We start from the raw sequence: 16,825 nt of genomic DNA, 5'->3' as shown, positions 1-16,825 counted from the left end.
GAGGTGTCCCTGCCCATGGCAGGGGGTGGAACTGAATGGGCTTTGAGGTTCCTTCCAACTCAAACCATTCCATGATTTTGTGACTCTATGATTTTGAAATGAAAAGGCTAAAAAAAAGGGAGGTAGAAATAAACCCACCAAACTTAACATTTTTTTAAATAGCTTTGCAGAAACTCGCTGAATTCTCCTTCATTTGGAGAAAGAGAAACTTATAAAGCTGGAATTAATAGGTGGAGTCAAGGTGGTGGTGAGAAAAGTGTCCAAATAATTAAATAAGAATTAAACATAAACAGAGGAGAGAATATTTCCAGTCTTGGCTGCCTTGGGAGCAAAGATCTTGTACCGCATGATAGGAAATGGCAAATAAATATATTTGGGTGCTGATCTCGATATCAGGGACAGTGAAAACATTCAGAAAAGTCTGTTCTTAGCACTTCCAAAGAGTGAGTTAAAGAACTTTCATTACTTAGTGCAATGGCAATAACCTCCCTGGTTTGAGGCTTGCAAGATCGGCAATAAAACTCAGCTAAAAATATTCCGTAAAGCCACACTCCGGTAAAGTGAGACAGGTGAGGACAGAGACAAAAATAGCTTTTCCTTTTACTCCCAGTGTGCTCACAGCTCACACAACACCTCTGCACTCCAAAGATCCTAGATTTGACTTCCCACCTCCCAAAAATTCCCCTCAAGCGGTGTAACAGCACCCCCAGCCGCCAGGCACAGCGGCAGGATTTGGCCATCAGAGAAGTCCCCTCCAAGCAGGTGGCTCAGATGCCATCTGATGGATGTTGCAAGTCCTCATCCTTTCTGGCTTTCTTCTGCTTTGTTTTGAGTTAACAGTTATGATGCCGGAGGAGAAAACATCATGTTTTAGCAATGAGGTCCCCAGTGAGGCTGTTTAAAAATTCATTAGTGCCATGCAACATATTAGCGATGAATAGTAATTTTAGCTTTTGTACCTACTTCATCGCTTTCTGCACTGCCTTTATTCATCATTTCTGTCATCCTCCCAGCCAAATGGGTCCTGAGACAGAGGGCACCCAAGAAACTGTTGCCCATGTCTCCTGGAAATACCCCATTCAACAGCAAACACTCCCCTGATGTGTTTTGTGTGGAGCTTTTAAGTAAACTAAGGTCACGCTTGTTGAGCTGGCTGGGAGGAAGGAACGTGCCCTGCTCATGGTACGCGTTCCCACTACCTCAAAACTGCAGTCATCCAAGGGCAAGAGCTCATGGCTCCTTCACAGGGTGGGTATTGTGGTATGGAGGATATCATGGGTCCTGGCTTCATCCAGGATGGAGGACGGTGGTCCTCCCCTCCATGGATGGAGATCCTCCGTGGAGGAAGATTTCCCATCCCCGTGCATGAAGATTCTCCTCAAAACCCAAGGAAGAACCCCATAAGCCAAGTATGGTCACACACATTCCTGGATCTGGAGGTAAAGACACTCAAGCCTTACGGATGGAGCACCACAAAAGAAAAAAAATGGAGATCCTCCTAATAGCAGGGATGGGAATTGCCTTGACCGCAAGGATGGGGAACTCTCATCTCTGCAGGTGATCTCCAAAACCCAAGGATGGAGACCCCCAGACCTCAAGGGTGGAGATTCTCCTAACCCCAAGTATGGGGATCACCCCAGCCTTGAGAACGTAGATCCCGAAAAGCGAAGGACCCTCACAACGCTGAGGATGGAGATACCCCATGCTCCAGCAATGGGGTTTCCCCAACCTAAGAATGAAGACCTTCCAAGGAGAGAAATCTCCTCCAGCCCGAAGGCTGAAGAGCCCCAAAACCCAAGGATGGAGACCCCTTTCCCAGTCCCATGGGACATCACTGGCTGCACATCTCACCCACGCAGTCCTGGAGGCATCAACCTGCTCCAGCGATGGCAATCGCAACCCCGAGTGGGCTACCATCCTGCTCCTTTGGGCAGCGAGGAAGGCAGCAGGGACCGAGGAACCTCACCGCATTGGCTGCCTTCAGGTGGACGGCGAAGGCGAGAGGGGGGGTTTGTGGGGACATCTGGAATATATTCCTTTTACAGCATGTTTCATATCCCAGACAGGACCTCAGGAGCCGTTCAGCGGTAGCAGGGCAGCACGGCCCCATGGGTGGGCTGTGGTTTGCGCTTTCCGTGTGACAAAGGGGCTGAGGAGATGGAGCTGACGTTTCCCAAACACAATTTGCTGCCTCTGGGGGCAAATCCAGCCCAAAATTCCAACCTGAACGTCCAAACCGAATCCCACCGCCCACGTCTGAGCCCCACATCGGGCCATTAACGGCCCCATCGCTAATTGGAAATGGCTCTGATGCATTAAACGGCTCTGCAGCTGCGAGGAAAGGCCCTTCGGAAGATTGGGTTGTGTGGTGGAAAAGAAATGAATTGGGAATTTCAACTCTTTTTCAGCAGGTCGAGGCGGCCGCCCGGCCAGAGCCCAGCCCCGTGAGAGGGAAAGTCCTCCTCAGGCATCCAAAAGCGGGGGGATACACCCCCTCCAGCCAACCTACCGAACGCCTGAAGTGATGAAGAGCCCTGAAAACAGGAGGATTTGACCCAAAACACTCCCATGGTGAGGGAAAGCCAGCGACGGAGCCGCAGTGAAAAAAATAGGGATGGTAACGCAGGGAGGACTCAGAGCAGAGCAGGAAGGGGAGGCTGCACCCCTGGGGGCAGTGGGGGGCAGTGATGCAACCCCCAAAGACCGGAAGATGCAGGGATTTACCCCGGGTGCAGGGACTGGAGTGATTTACCCCAGAGAAAGTAAATGATATTTACCCCAAAGCAGTGAACTGCAGCAATTTGCCCCCAGCTGCACTGATTTACACCAGCTGCACTGATTTACACCAGCTGCACTGATTTACACCAGCTGTAACAAGATGCAGGGATTTCCCCCAGGTACAGGGATTTACTCCAGGTACAGGGATTATTTACCTCATGCACATGGACTGACCCCAGCCACACGAATTATTTACCCCAGCCACAAGGATTTACCCCAGACACATGGATTATTTACCCCAGGTGCAGTGATTTACCCCAGCCACAATGATTATTTACCCCATCCACAGGGATTTACCCCATGCACACGGACTGATCCCAGCCACACGAATTATTTACCCCAGCCACAGGGATTTACCCCAGCCACATGGATTATTTACCCCGGGTGCAGTGATTTACCCCAGCCACAATGATTACTTACCCCAGCCACGGGGATTTACCCCATGCACATGGATTTACCCCAGCCAAATGGGTTATTTACCCCAGGTGCAGGAATTTACCCCAGGCACAGGGATTTACCCCAGCTGCGCACACTCTGCTGATTTACCTGATGCCTCCCCACAAACCTCACACCTCCCTGCTTTTCTAAAGCTTCCATGCGGGGAAACCCCAGGCGCAAGCTGCGCTCTCCACAGCCGCCCTTTCTCCAGCGCTAACACATAAAACAACTGTGTTAAACCTCCCAGAGTTCCAAGGCTTTCCCGGCACAGCCCGGCTCCCCATCCACAGCCCTTGGAGCTCATGCAAAATTGAGGGTTTTTTGCATTTTCAGCTGCTGTTTCGCAGTCGGCGGCATCTCAACCCCCCTGTCAGTGAAGTTCAGAGGTATAAAAGATGCAAAATGCCCCTGAATTATTCACATGGAGTTTCAATCGAAGCCCCGCAATGGGATAAAGGGAAGAATCTGGTGGCAGAGCCACAACCCTGGGATGTCTCCTCATCTCTGTTTGGATGGAAAAACCCTTCTTGTATTTACTGGGGAGAAGGGAGAGGAGGAAAATAAGAGGGTTTTCCCCATCCAGAAAGGGCTGGGGAGTGAGGGAATGCAAGGAGCACCCATTTCTCAGGTGTATCCACCCAGAGCAGCTCAGGTGCATTTGCCCTTTGGAGTTACTACTGTTTTCCCAAATTCTTACAAGATTTCAGGAGCAAAATCAAAGTGGGATCATGGGCAGAGAACTTGAACCTCCACCCTGGCAAGAAGAGACTGAAGCAATCCCCAAAAAGGAAAAAAAAAGGATAAGAAACTCAAAAGTGATTTTGCATTTCAAATACAGGAGGGTTTCAAGCAGAAAAAAAAACTGGAAGAGCTTTTTCCTTCCAGTTTTTCCTCTCTGTTTTGCTTCTTTTTGTTTCATTGAGCATCCAGGTGCTCCCAAGCTGGGAATTCCATTTCTCTGCCTCCGACTTGGGGCAAAACCCCAACAATCCAGCACAAGAAAAGAAAAAACAACCGAAAGTAGGACAGCAAGCCCTGCTCAATCCAAACTCAGCTTGATGCTCACTAATTACCCAGTAATAGTATTTATATGCTGCCAGGCATGCTCAGAAATGCAGCTCCTAATAACAGAGGTCCCCATCAATATTAATGTCCCGGCGTGACTCTTGATACCCAGGGACTGACGGGAGACAAAGAAACATCAGAGCAGAGTGGCAGGAGGGCAGAAAATGAACTCAAAAAAATCATCTTTTCTGTGTTTGGCAGGAAGAAAGTGCTCGGGATCAAATGATGGGATTCCCCCTTTGGCTCATATCAGCAAGAAAAGCAAATAGAGATGGGCAAGTTCCCATCTCTGGGGCACAAATCTTCTGGCAGCAGCAAATTTCTCACCATCCATGAGCCCTCCCTCAAACTTTGAGGTTCCCACAGGCAGGAGCAGCCTGGAAAACCTCTTCTCTGCTTGTTATAGGAGTAGATTTCTAAAATTCGGGGCTTGCCACCGACTGGAGTTGCCACGAGACAAACAGCTTCCAGTATTTATCCCTGCAAACGACAGCCCGCTTGACATCCCTCATCCAAAACCCCAGGCTTTGGCTTGGCTCACAAGAAATTATCCTTGAAACAACTGCCTAGGAAGCATCTCTTTCCCAGGAATGCTTCAATATTTAGGGAAAGAGGGAGCACACTCCAAAATTCACCAATATTCTATTGCACATGGAAGGTGGAATGTGGGAGGTGTCCCTCCCCATGGCTGGGGGTGGAATTGAAAGAGCTTTGAGCTCCCTTCCAACCCAAACCATTCCATGATTCCATGATCCTATGAATATTGGCAGAAACGTGGCTATGCAGAGCCCAGCGCGGGCTGCAAACGTGCCCTGGAACTGCTCTGGAATTCCATTAAAAATCTCGTTTCTTAATAATTTCTATGCAGAGACACTTAGCACACCGGGAGCATTTAGGCTGAGTTTAAACTGAGTTAATAAACTATTAATAGCCTTCCGTAAAGCCATGATAGATTTGAGCTGCGTGTGCTCCACACACCTCGGTGCGAGGTGTTACCACTGACCTCTGCGCTCGCTGCGAAAAAGTCACAAGGGAGAGACAAAGGGTCTCCCACAAAAACTGCAGTTCCAGGAAATCAGAGAATCCTGGAATGGTTTGGGCTGGAAGAAGCCTCAAAGCCCATCCAGTCCCACCCCCTGCCATGGGCAGGGACACCTCCCACTGGCTCAGGGGCTCCAAGCCCCATCCAACCTGGCCTGGAACCCCTCCAGGGATGGGGCAGCCACCACTGCTCTGGGCAACCTGGGCCAGGGCCTCCCCACCCTCAGCTTCAAGAATTTCTTCCTAATCTCTAATCTCAATCTTCGCATTCCCCCTTGTCCTATCACTCCCGGCTCTTGGAAAAAGCCCCTCCCCAGCTTTCCTGGAGCCCCTTTCAGCACTGGAAGCTGCTCTAAGATCTCCCCGCAGCCTTCTCCAGGCTGAACAACCCCAGGCTGAACAACCCCAACTCGTTCAGCCTGTCCCCATAGCGGAAGTGCTCCAGCCCTCGGATCATCTCCATGGCCTACCCTGGACTTGCTCCAACAGATCAATGTCCTTCTCATGGAAATAAGCATATTTTCAGGATTTTTTCCATCACAATGAAATCTGGCAATTTGAGAGTAACCATGAGCATTGGGAGTGGTGTTAACCCATGCTGTTCACCAGTTGATTTGCACTGATCCACGCTTGTTTGTTATTAATATTCAAAGAACATTATGAAAGCCACGAAGTCCATATCCGGAAACTCAGCATTAAGATGCTCCAAGATCATCAGCTTTTGGCGCTTTCATTTCCATGGAATTTGAGAATTTCCCCATTTTTAGCCAAATTCAAAGCAAGAAAAAAGCAAAGCCTGGCTTGAAAATAGATGTTTCCCCAATAAACCGCAGTTATGAAGCATTTACTGACACGGATTTATTTGAGCAGTTATTAAAAAATGGCAACAAGTAACGCATTGACTCCAGAGAGAAGCTAATCTTGCCTTGATGACCACAACAGCAATGAGCAACGCATTGGTCCTTCAGAGAGAAGCCAACCCTGCTATGCAGAAGCAGGACTCAAGACAACTGCCCGAGCACTGCCATAAAACCAAATGCCGCTATAAAGTGACTTCAGATACTGCAAAAAATCCACAGGAAGAGACAATCACCACAATTTGGGCTGGAAGGAGCACTCTGCAGCTGTAGGCCTGGCCATCAGTTTTTATCACACTCAAGAAGGTTTAAAGAGCCATCGAGTGACCCAGTGGAAATAGCAATTTTTTATACAGAAATTTTCCCAAAGCCTTCATCACCTCTTTATTAGATATTCCTTAGTTCTGATTTGTGGGAAGAGGACACAAAGTCTATTCCAAGAGGAGCCACTTAGGAGAAGAAGTCAGAAGGCAGAAACGAGCCTTTCTCAGGGAAGGAAGTGTGGATTCCCACTCAGGAGATGCTGATCTGCACTGGAGGATCCAAATCCATCCCCCAAATAAGAGGTTTTCTATATTTCTCTGTCAGAGTGATGGAATAAGAACATTCTCCCACCTTCCAGGTGCTCATCACCTTTTGGGTATTTAGCAATGCTGTTTCTCCTACTAAAACCATGTCAATCCATGAGAAGACCCGTTCCCACCACTCCCAGCCTTGTTGCAATCCTTCCATCAGTATCAGGTAAAACACCCAAATCACCGTGACTGGCAAATCTCTCCCTGCCTCTCCCCCTCCTGACGGCTGCCTTGCCCTGAGGAAGCTCCAAGATCCCCAAAACCCACACAAAACCACAACCAACTCAAAAACTACCCACTAAATCAGAAAAAGAAGCAAACTAACTGGAAACTGATATGAGTCAACACACTGCACGATCAACTTGCCGTCCAGTCACTTGCACTGGACACGCTGGATTATCAGCTCTTGATGTCGGCCCTCTGTTATTTACCATGAAACAGGAGCTGCGAGGACTCAGATATCTAAGAGTAAATGTGATTTTTGAGAGTTGCTGTAGCTTTTCATCGCTCTGTTGAGATATTATTGGCTGATCTCCTACACAGCTGCTCCCCACTGAATAGGCTCATCCCACCTCCAGTATCGTTGGCCATCAACCAGCATGGGAATGAATACAAATCTGGGGGGTTTCAGCTGATGTGACTGACTTGGGGGAGTCCTCAACACAAGAAGGACATGGATCTGTTGGAGCAAGTCCAGAGGAGGACATGGAGACGATCCAAGGGCTGGAACACCTCCAGTACAAGGACAGGCTGAGAGAGTTGGGGTTGTTCAGCCTGGAGAAGACCTAAGAGCAGCTTCTAGTGCTGAAAGGAGCTCCAGGAAAGCTGGGGAGGAGCTCTTGATCAGGGAGTGCAGGGAGAGGATGAGAGGGAATGGTTTTCAGCTGAAAGAGGGGAGATTCAGGTGAGATCTTACAAAGAAAAGTTTCCCTGTGAGAGTGGGGAGGCCCTGGCCCAGGTTGCCCAGAGCAGTGGTGGCTGCCCCATCCCTGGAGGGGTTCAAGGCCAGGTTGGATGGTTCTTGGAGCCCCTGATCCAGTGGGAGGTGTCCCTGCCCATGGCAGGGGGTGGGACTGGATGGGCTTTGAGGTGCCTTCAAACCCAACCCATTCCATGATTCCATGATTTATCTGATACTGCAATTAGATGGAAAAAGCCCTTTCCTTCCTGTCCTTCCTGTCCCATTCCCATCAACGTGGGCAGCCAGAGCAGGTCCAGCCGTGTGACCAGTTTCCTCCAGTAAAGTGGTCAGGACTACTTAAAAACAAAATGGGGGGGGGGAGGGGAGGAGAGAAATATTTGATTTCTTCAGCAATAAATGCTTCTTTTCCAAAGCGCTTGTTCAGAACGGAGAAAAATGGGAAGTTTTGAAATGCCTCCATGAAATTTCAGTTTTGGTTTGTACCAACAGCTTCACTTGTTGCCATTTTAATGGTGTTTTAAGTTGAAATATCAATGGGAAAATAACATTTCAAAATGTCACAACATTTCACGTCTGCTGACAGCACTGATAGTATTTTGCTTCCGTCTGTCCAAACAGAAAACACTTTTGGAATTCCATCATGAAGAAAATATTCAATAGATATTTAAAAAAATCAATATTTTGACTTCTTTGAATGAAAACAAAGTTGAAATGTAATCATAGAATCATAGAATCACTAGGTTGGAAAAGACCCAATGGATCATCGAGTCCAACCATTCCTCCAGGAATATTTCCTCCAGGATGCAAATAATATTTTCTGACAAGCAGTAATCACCAAAAAGTGATCCCAGTGTTTGCTCCCATGGTCTGGGATCACTGCGTGAGAAGAAAAGAGAAAGACGGATTGTTGTTATTGCAGATTCTCAGAAACCCTTTTGCTGGTTATTCATTGAATCATGGAATTATGGAATGGTTTGGGTTGGAAGGGACCTCAAAGCCCATCCAGTTCCACCCCCTGCCATGGGCAGGGACACGTCCCACTGGATCAGGGAAGGGAAGGGAACCAGGCTGGTTGCTGCTTAAAAATCAAATTTTCACTCATTTTTCCGCTTCCAGCAGCAGACGTAAAACTGCAGCATTACAGAATGCGATCCAAACCAGCGCTTTTGGAGCCACTGCTGGTCTGTAAAGCAAGTTTTCCATCCCAAAGCTCCATCATCCTGGGCTCGGACACCCCTGTCACCTCTGCATCACCCCCAAAATTCTCTTTTTTTTGTTTTCTTTTTTGTCTTTTCTCCCCCCAAGCTTGGGCTCCAGCCCCGCGCGGGGAATAAGCGCAATTATCTCGCCTCGCCACATTTTGCCAGCCCTGCCTGAGGTTTAATTAAAGCCAAGCAAAAAACACAGAGGAGAAGCGCTCTGCTCTGATATCGCCCTAGCGCGTGTGGTAGGGAGGGGGGGGAATGGGGAAAAAAAAATGGGAAGAAAATAAAACCTTTATCATAGACTTTGTAATTCTGCAACCCTAGATATTGCTCCTTCATCACAGTTCCTTAAAAAAAAAAATACATATATATCTGGGCACGCATGCCCACAGCAGTGTATATGCACGTATACAGAGACGCCAGATCTGTGCACCCCCTCTCTCTATAAAATATATCTATAAGTGCACCCTAATCCCCTGTAATCTCCTTGAATTATACCCAAACCCCCCTCCTCGCAGGTGACCTTTCCACAAAGGCTGTTTCTATGCCAACAGCATTGTTTGAGCCAGGCGAGAGAAAAAAATACACCATAATAATCTTTAATTTGTGCTTAATTCAGTGCCTTCACCAGTGGGCAGGAGCTGGGTGGTGCCAGAAGAGTCCATCATGGCAAAAAAACCCATCATGGCAAAAAATTAATATTAAAAATCAATTAATATATATGTATTAAAGTGGGGGAGATCTTATCACTGCCTACAACTCCCTCAAAGGAGGATCTTTTGAGGTTGCTGGTGTCTCCTCCCAAGTGATAAGGGACAAGATGAGAGGTAACAGCCTCAAGTTGCACCAGGGCACGTTTAGGTTGGACATCGGGAAATATTTCTTCACCAAAAGGGTTCTCGAGCCCTGGCAGAGGCTGCCCAGGGAGGTGGTGGAGTCCCCACCCCTGGAGGAGTTAAAAGCTGGGCAGATGAGATGCTCAAGGATAGTTCAATAGAGGACAGGGACGGTTGACCTTGATGAGCTCAAAGGGCTTTTCCACCCAAGTGATTCTATAATTCTATGACGCCAACACCTTTGCGGGACTCAGAAGGGAAGAGATTTCCCCTTCACTCCATTGCGTAGAATGTCAATTGAAGAGGATAAAAATACTTGTTGCCTAAGGAACATAAACTCCCAAGCCTGAAAAGACCAGAATTGAACCCAGCATTAATTCCGGTTCTGAAACACAAGTTTTGGCATCTACATTTTGGTGGGGTCAGGGGTTTGGGAGTAGAAATCTGAATTTCAAGCAATCCAACCAGTTTTGCGCCCTTACAGACATTTTTCCACAGCTGGATGCATTTAAAAAGCAGGATGACATTTATAATGAGTTTTCTAAAATCATAAAATCATAGAATCATTGAATGGTTTGGGTTGGAAGGGACCTCAAAGCCCACCCAGTGCCACCCCGTACCATGGGCAGGGACACCTCCCACTGGATCAGGGGCTCCAAGCCCCATCCAACCTGGCCTGGAACCCCTCCAGGGATGGGGCAGCCACCACTGCTCTGGGCAACCTGGGCCAGGGCCTCCCCATCCTCAGAGTGAAGAATTTCTTCCTAATGTTCAATCTAAATATTCCCCCTTCCAATTTAAAGCCATTCCCCCTCGTCCTGTCACTCCACGCCCTTGGAAAAAGCCCCTCCCCAACTTTCCTGGAGTCCCTTTCAGCACTGGAAGATGCTCTAAGGTCTCCCTGGAGCCTCCTCTTCTCCAGGCTGAACAACCCCAACTCTCTCAGCCTGTCCTCGTATGTGAGGTGCTCCAGCCCTTGGATCACCTCCATGACCTGCTCTGGACCTGTTCCAACAGTTCCACGTCCTTCTTATGTTGGAGATTCCAGAACTGGACACAAGGCTCCAGGTTGGGTCTCACCAGAGCAGAACAGAGGGGCAGAATCCCCTCCCTCGCCCTGCTGGTCCCATTGGTTTGGATGCAGCCCAGGACACGGTTGGTTTCTGGGCTGTTGAGCGCACGTTGCCGGCTCATGTGGAGCCTCTCCTCCCCCAGCACCCCAAGTCCTTCTCCTCAGGGCTGCTCCAATAATGTTGCCCCTCATCCTGTAATGAAATCCCAGATCGTCCTAACCCAGATGTAGGACCTCGTCCTTGGCATTGTTGAACCTCAAGAGGTTCAAATTAACAATAAGGGTTAATTCCGAATTCTGGGATCCCGCCCCCATCCGGCCTGGCCTCAGAGCCAGTGCTCGGCATCAGCTCCAGGACATATCCCAGTGGAGCTCAGCTCCAGGGCGAACAGACAGAATCCCTTGGCTGGAAAAGACCTTCAAGATCATCAAGTCCAACCATTCCTGTCCACTACTGAATCATATCCCTAAGCAAAACAGAAAAAACAACTCACGAGGCTTCATTTGATTTCCTCAAACAAAACCGCCATCCATTAACAAATATTCAGATGCACAAATAGGGCCAGAGCGCTAACAGGGCTCGGCCAGAGCAGCCCCTTTTCCAGCAGCATCGAGGGCTTCGACCAGGCTTAAAGCAGCTTTAGGAGTCGGTGGCTGTGGAACTGCTCAGCCCGAGCAGGGAAAACCATACGCAGAGGACAACCATGACTTTTCACATCATAATAAGCTACAAATGTGGAGTGGCAGCAAGGGGAGGGGCAGGGGGGAACTGTGAGCAGTGATGAAAGGGTTTGGGATGGAAGGGAAGCAAGGGAAATCCCCCGTGCTGAGAGACATTCCCAGCACTGAACTGGAGTTCCAAAGGCAACACAGGAGAGGGAATTCCTCACAGCAGCAAAAGACGGAGTTACTGGAATTAATTTGCTGGTGGCAGCAATAAATCAGCTTTACACCAGGACCTGAGACTGAAAGCGGGAAGGGTTTGTGATGGGATGAAAAGCAGAGCCTGCAGGTTCTCAGAGCAGTTTTTGCAGGTTTCCTGTTCCCAGTGCAGTACCTGCAGGTTCCCAGTGCAGCATCTGCAGGTTTCCAGTTCCCAGTGCAGCGCCTGGAGGTTCCCAGTTCCCAGAGCAGCACTTGCAGGTTCCCAGTTCCCAGTTCGGTGCCTGCAGGTTCTCAGTTCCCAGTTCAGCACCTGCAGGTTCCCAGTTCAGTGCCTCCAGGCTCCCAGTTCAGCACGTGCAGGCTCCCAGTCCCCAGTGCTGTAACTGCAGGTTCCCAGTTCCCAGTTCAGCACCTGCAGGGTCCCAGTTCAGTGCCTCCAGGTTCCCAGTTCAGTGCCTCCAGGTTCCCAGTTCCCAGTTCAGCACCTGCAGGTTCCCAGTTCAGTGCCTCCAGGTTCCCAGTGCCTTTTGCAACTCTGAGTGTGAGGCGTGTTTGGGTTTGGGTATTTTTTTTTGCACCAGCCCTTTCCTGGGGAGCTCTGCAGCCCTTCCGTCGCCCCCAGGGCTCATGTTAAGCTTCCTGCAAAACTCAGACCAATGCTTTTCAAATCCTAGCTGGAAAACTCCAGGTGTGAGGGTCAGCACTGCCCTGCTGCATGCACAATGACCATTCCCAGTGTCCTTTTTCCCAAACTAGGGAGTAAAAAAAGCCCTGTCTGGGGGAGAAACGAGCCTCTGTGCCAAGAAAGAGTGGTTTTCACCCAAATTCCTAGATGGGACGGGAGGCCTGTCCATTTGCACGGCTCTGCCAAAAAGAATCACAGAATCACAGAATCACAGAATCACAAGGTTGGAAAGGACCCATTGGATCATCGAGTCCAACCGTTCCTAACACTCCCTAAACCATGTCCCTAAGTACTTCATCCACCCGTTCCTTAAACACCTCCAGGGAAGGTGACTCGACCACCTCCCTGGGCAGCTGTTCCAGTACCCAATGACTCTTACTGTGAAGAATTTTTTTCTGATATCCAACCTGAACCTCCCCTGACGGAGCTTCAGGCCATTCCCTCTAGTCCTGTCCCCTGTCACTTGGGAGAAGAGGCCAGCTCCCTCCTCTCCACAACCTCCTTTCAGGTAGTTGTAGAGAGTAATAAGGTCTCCCCTCAGCCTCCTCTTCTCCAGGCTAAACAACCCCAGCTCTCTCAGCCGCTCCTCATAAGACTTGTTCTCCAGCCCCCTCACCAGCTTCGTTGCTCTTCTCTGGACACGCTCCAGAGCCTCAACATCCTTCTTGTGGTGAGGGGCCCAGAACTGAACACAGTATTCGAGGTGCGGTCTCACCAGTGCCGAGTACAGAGGGAGAATAACCTCCCTGGACCTGCTGGTGACCCCATTTCTGATACAAGCCAAGATGCCATTGGCCTTCTTGGCCACCTGGGCACACTGCTGGCTCATGTTCAGTCGGCTGTCAACCAGCACCCCCAGGTCCTTCTCTTCCGTGCAGCTCTTCAGCCATTCTTCCCCAGTCTGTAGCGCTGCATAGGGTTGTTGTGCCCCAAGTGCAGGACCCGGCATTTGGTCTTGTTAAACCTCATCCCATTGGTCTCGGCCCAGCAGTCCAGCCTGTTCAGATCCCTTTGCAGAGCCTCCCTACCCTCCAGCAGGTCGACACTTCCTCCCAGCTTAGTGTCATCTGCAAACTTGCTGAGGGTGCACTCAATGCCTTCATCCAGGTCATTGATAAAGACATTGAACAGAGCTGGACCCAGTACTGAGCCCTGAGGAACTCCACTTGTGACTGGCCTCCAGCTGGAGTTAACTCCATTGACCACCACTCTCTGGGCCCGGCCATCCAACCAGTTTTCAACCCAGGAGAGTGTGCGCCTGTCCAGGTCAGAGGCTGACAGTTTCTGAAGCAGAATGCTGTGAGAAACTGTGTCAAAGGCTTTACTGAAGTCCAAGAAGACTACATCCACAGCCTTTCCCCCATCCAGTAGTTGAGTGATTTTGTCATAGAAGGTGATCAGGTTAGTTTGGCAAGATCTGCCTTTTGTAAACCCATAAGAATCAACCAATCTTGTAAAAGAATCAACCAATCACAGAATTATAGACTCATGGAATGGTTTGGGTTGGAAGGGACCTCCAAGTCCATCCAGTTCCACCCCCTGCCATGGGCAGGGACACCTCCCACGGGATCAGGGGCTCCAAGTCCCATCCAACCTGGCCTGGAACCCCTCCAGGGATGGGGCAGCCACCACTGCTCTGGGCAACCTGGGCCAGGGCCTCACCATCCTCAGCGTGAAGAATTTCTTCCTAATGTCTAATCTAAATCTTCCTCCTTCCAATTTAAAGTTGTCCCTCTCGTTCTGTTGCTCCAAGCCCTTGGAAAAAGTCCCTCCCCAGCTTTCCTGGAGGCCCTTTCAGTACTGGAACCTGCTCTAAGGTCTCCCTGGAGCCTTCTCTTCTCCAGGATGGATAAACCCAACTCTCCCAGCCTGTCGTCATAGCAGAGGTGCTCCAGCCCTTGGATCACCCTCATTTCCTCCTCTGGACCTGTTATAACACTTCCATCTCCTTCTTATTTTTGCGATTCCAGAACTGGACACAGGACTCCAGGTGGGATCTCATGAGAGAACCAAGAAACCAAAGAAAACAAAGAAAAGGCAAAGAAAAGCAAGGGGGGAAAAAAGAAGGGAAAGCAAAGAAACAGCAAAGAAAAGCTAAATAAGGAAGCAGAAAAAGCAGCGAAAAGCAAAAAAAGCAAGCTCATCAGAGCAGTTTGGGGTCAAAAAGGTTGAAATCAGCTTCCCTGAGCCCCTTTCCTGTCACCCCATAATCCTTCACTTGTGCAAACAGCGGCGCCCAGCAGTGCCCGTGCTCCAGCCACGCTCCTCTGCGCTGGGGCTTTACATAAATCAGAGAAATCTGCTGTGTGTCCAGGGCAGCGAGAGAGGCTGTGCCTGGCATCCCCGTGCCAGCAGCCATTCTGCATTTTGGGGAAGCTGAGACCTGGATTTGGGGGGAATCTGTTCCTTCTCCGTATCTAATAATATGATTTTCCGGTGGCATAGGAAGGGAAAACTCTGTTGCTGAAGCCAAAGCGAGTGTTGTGAATGGATTGGATGTGGTATGTGGTACAGCCAGAGTTAATTTGTCTTCTTTGTAGTAATGCAGCCAGAAAATTCAAGATCTGGATATGGCAGAGAGCGAGAGGAGAGGCCACAACATCATCTAATTCCCGTATATATAGAGACAGTATTATGGTATATGTATTATATAGTATTTTAGTTATTATTCCAATAATATATAATATACTAATCCCAGGTATGATGATATAGTATGGGATGGGATGGGATGGGATGGGATGGGATGGGACGGGATATGATATATGATATGATATATGATATGATATATGATATGATATGATATGATATGATATGATATGATACGATGTGATACGATGTGATGTGATGTGACGTGACGTGATGTGACATGCCATGCCATGCCATGCCATGATATGATATATGGGGAAAATAAATACTTTAGAGTCTTTTTCCCCTATATGATAATATGTATAATTCATTCTGTATTATTTCAATATACCATCTATTATTCTGTTGTGTTGTGTTGCATTACATTATGTTATGTTACGTTACATTACGTTATGTTCTGGAGTCCTCAACATAAGAAGGAGAAGATGGAACTGTTGGAACGGGTCCAGAGGAGGCTACGGAGATGACCCAAGGGCTGGAGGATGTCCTCTGCTATGAGGAGAAGCTGAGAGAGTTGGGGTTGTTCAGCCTGGAGAAGAGAAGGCTGTGGGGAGACCCTAGAGCAGCTTCCAGTGCTGAAAGGGGCTCCAAGAAAGCTGGGGAGGGACCTTTTCCAAGGGCTTGGGGCGATAGAACAAGAGGGACAGCTTTAAATTGGAAGGGGGAAGATTTAGATTGGACATTAGGAAGAAATTCTTCACACTGAGGGTGGGGAGGCCCTGGCCCAGGTTGCCCAGAGCAGTGGTGGCTGCCCCATCCCTGGAGGGGTTCCAGGCCAGGTTGGATGGGGCTTGGAGCCCCTGATCCAGTGGGAGGTGTCCCTGCCCATGGCAGGGGTGGGACTGGATGGGCTTTGAGGTCCCTTCCAACCCAAACCATTCTGTGATTCCATGATTCTATGATTCTATATATGCCTTGGCATGATATGATGTGACGTGACGTGATATGATATGATACGATAGCAATAAAGAGTATGTGTTATCCCCATATATTGGAATATATATAATATAATGGAAATAATATAAAATATATTATGTATATTACATATTTTAATATATGTCATATAGATGTATTTATATATACATGAGCTTCATTGTTTTTCTGGGGTACTTTGGGACTGAAAGGGTCTTTTCCCAGCACCACCTGATGAGAAGGTGGAGACGACATGCCGAGACCCAGGAGATTCTTGCATGATGCAGGTGAAAGAGCTGATTTTGGGAAAAGACAGCTCTTGCACAAGAGGAAAATCTCAGTGGTTTGCAACCCCTGGCACCAAACCCACTACTTTTCCCCCCAGTAAACCCCACTGCCTCGCTCCAGCGATGCTTTCAGTGCTCCAAAATAGTTCAGATGCTCCCAGCGGCAAAAAAAATTGGGATTTTCCTTATTGAGCATCATCCTCGCAGAGAAAATCCAGTGCCTTTCCCCATCCTGAGTATTTTCCTGTATGCGTTTTTCACCCCTTCCTTAATAAAAACCAAGCCAATAAAGTGAAGATGAAAATACATTCATTAGGATTGATAATGCTCATTAAAACTGGCTGGGGAGGAAAGCGCGACTTCACTTCAGAGAAGTAAAGGGGGAAAATGTAAATTCTCCTGCATGGAAAGAGGATATTTCCCTAATCGCCCCAATCAAATGCCGGCGCAATTATCTGTGGCCAACCCAACGGGTTAAAATTATCCTCTTCATCTCCGGACACAGTAAGGAGCCGAAAAATGTTTCATTTTAATAAAAATGAAATCTGGACCCTGCAGAAACCAGCTTCACTAATGACGTGTTTACACAGAAAAAGACAATTTCTATTTAATGGTGATTAC

General features: G+C 48.5%; 1 protein-coding gene across 4 annotated transcripts in view; it reads right to left on the bottom strand.

Moving 5' to 3' along the window:
• The window catches only part of PKNOX2 (PBX/knotted 1 homeobox 2), a 108,496-nt gene that overhangs the window by 53,328 nt on the left and 38,343 nt on the right, over window positions 1-16,825 (bottom strand). The gene's annotated exons all lie outside the window — the stretch shown is intronic.

This window comes from Cuculus canorus, chromosome 23 (assembly GCF_017976375.1).
Source record: "Cuculus canorus isolate bCucCan1 chromosome 23, bCucCan1.pri, whole genome shotgun sequence".
NCBI classification, from domain to species: Eukaryota; Metazoa; Chordata; class Aves; order Cuculiformes; family Cuculidae; genus Cuculus; species Cuculus canorus.
This window is presented reverse-complemented; position numbering and strand designations above follow the sequence as displayed.